Here is a 2,404-nt window from a genome sequence, read left to right as displayed (position 1 = left end):
CTCATCTCCCGCCACCAGGTTCCAAGAGGGCAGAATCCGCACCAAAACCTCTACCCATACTTTGGGTTCTGCTTACAGCTTTGAGGGGGTGAATTGATATTTTGGGGATAAACTAGTGTCCCCACATGTCTGGAAATGTAGAACAGCAAGGGGCATTTTGGTAGAAGTTTTATGGACTTAATACCAAATTAACAAACTAGCATATTCCAGATAGGAAGGCATCTAAGTCCAGGATCACCCTCCACTCCTCTTCCCCCTCCACTAGAGGTTGCGTATTTGTATGTGAAGAACTGCAGAATGAGAAAGGATGGAAATCCCAGTATCCACACATGGAATCATAGCCTTTGTGGCTCAAAGCTCTGCCTCTGAGCCCCTGCCTGTGCCCGATGTGCTTCTCTCCTGACAATAGGGTCTTCTGCTCTCTGGAAGTGCTATCCATGGGCACAGAGACACATGGGGCAATGGGGATCCTGAGGTCCAAGAGACGACAAGGAAAAGCATGCTCTTAGAGAAACAGGTAACCTACACATGTTAGTTGCGTTCAGCTAATGCATTTTCATGCAGAGGTACTTCTCGGCCTAAGTACAGTACAATTTATAGGGTAAATTTGCCCTCTGGAAAAACGGGCTGAAATTCTAGATAACAAAACACAAATGGACCTTGATTTCTGGTATAAATATCCATGTTTTAGCTCTGCCCATGATAAAGGACACAACAGAACCTGATCATGTGAACACAAGTGAAGGACACGGTGGGGACTTGCCACTCATGTAATTTTGGATTTTTTTTCTCTTCATAACATAAGTTTCAGTGCATGTTTTCTATGATAAATATGTCACCTCTTAGAGTTCAGGATATTTATACCCAGGGCACACCTAAAGGGATTCTAGACAGCATGTTTACCAAAAAAGATGGCATGTTGAGTGTTTCCTTCATTTAAGACCACTGTAAAAATGATGCATATCAAAATATAGGTTGGAGTGAAGGCAGTTTACATTTTCTTTTAAAGTTTATTTTTTTTATATATTTTTTTTATTTATTTCTAGGAGAGAGAGAGACAGCGTGAGCAGGGGAGGGTCAGAGAGAGAGGGAGTGACAGACTCTGAAATAGGCTCCAGGCTCTGAGCTGGCAGTCAGCACAGAGCCCGACGCGAGGCTCGAACCGCGAGATCATGACCTAAGCGAAAGTCGGACGCTTAACCGACTAAGCCACCCAGGCGCCCCAGGCAGTTTACATTTTCAAATTGTATGGAGATCCACAGATTTTTCTGAATACGTTAAAACCCTTGATAGAAACCGGAAAGGAAGAAACCGCAAGAGCAACGATTCCACACTGAGGAGGCCCTGAAAGAATAAGGCGAGCCGGGGGGCTTCCAAGGGGAGTGTGGTGTTGTCCTCCTCGACTTACCCTAGGAACACAGTGGGAAGACCCTAAGGTCCTCACCCGTACACACAGTTAGCTTCTAAACTTACCACAAAGAGATGCCAGGTGGAAGACAGGGAGATCCGTAGCCTTGGGGGTAAAGGCTCTGCATTTGGGAAAAAAAACAAACCAGCAGACATAGCATACAACACACAAACCAGAGACCATGGAAGGAGAGTGTGCTGTACAGAACGATGTGGGTGTCGGGAAAGACTTACAACTGAAAATGGCCACAGCATTTACCTTGTGCTTCTCAGCAGTTTGGGTACAGTCGGTATTCATGGCACTTTCGGGGGTGACACCTTCTTCTGGATCTGCTAAAGGCCCTAGAAGGGATAGAGGTTTATTCTGATTTGAGTAGACTGTTTGAAGGTTCTAAAGCAAAAAATCCTCCCTTCATTCCTCAGAGAACTTAAAAACTTGGCCCCAGTCTAATCCCAAATCACATGCAGAGGGTATCCCACATGCCTCAGGTGATGCCCAGGAAGGACGTGAAGAACCATCCCTTATAACTTGATGAAGACCCCTACAAGCCCTGATTCAGATGTATTAATACATCACTCATCGAATGAGTATGGACGGCTGGGGGCACGACTAGATGGACAAACGTTAGGCTGTGCCTCGTGCCTCACAGTGCTCAGCACATGGATGGTGCACAGGCATTTCTGCTGAACTGCTATGTCTGCTTCTCTGCAGACAGCCCCATTCCTTCTCCACAAGAGATACTTGTACCAACCGTGACAAAGATGATCTGTCAATCATGAGAGACCTGAGGAATGTGGTAATGGCGGCAGACACATTTCCCTTGCAGAGCAATGGTCTGTGGTACCACCTCTGCACTTTGGCCAAAGACCCAACACCAACAAAAATAAGAGGAGGGTGCTTTGCAGATCAACTCCTACTGCCCAAGTCATCTTACCAAGTGCTGCAGATGGAGGGGTTCAGGAGGTGGATGTGCCCAGAAGCCCATCAGCGGGCCTC

The 2,404-nt window shown here is 46.4% G+C and overlaps 1 long non-coding RNA gene across 1 annotated transcript in view; it reads left to right on the top strand.

Moving 5' to 3' along the window:
• The window catches only part of LOC120227092, a 5,597-nt gene extending 4,769 nt beyond the window's left edge, over window positions 1-828 (top strand). Inside the window, exons 2-3 of the long non-coding RNA XR_005527173.1 lie at window positions 410-517; window positions 692-828. This is a non-coding gene — a long non-coding RNA (uncharacterized LOC120227092). The remainder of the gene's footprint in view (window positions 1-409; window positions 518-691) is intronic.
• The last annotated feature ends 1,576 nt before the right edge of the window (window positions 829-2,404 follow it).

This window comes from Hyaena hyaena, unplaced genomic scaffold, assembly GCF_003009895.1.
Source record: "Hyaena hyaena isolate Hyena2069 unplaced genomic scaffold, ASM300989v1 scaffold_2015, whole genome shotgun sequence".
NCBI classification, from domain to species: domain Eukaryota; kingdom Metazoa; phylum Chordata; class Mammalia; order Carnivora; family Hyaenidae; genus Hyaena; species Hyaena hyaena.
Note: the sequence above shows the minus strand (reverse complement) of the source record. Positions and strands in the feature narration are given on the sequence as shown.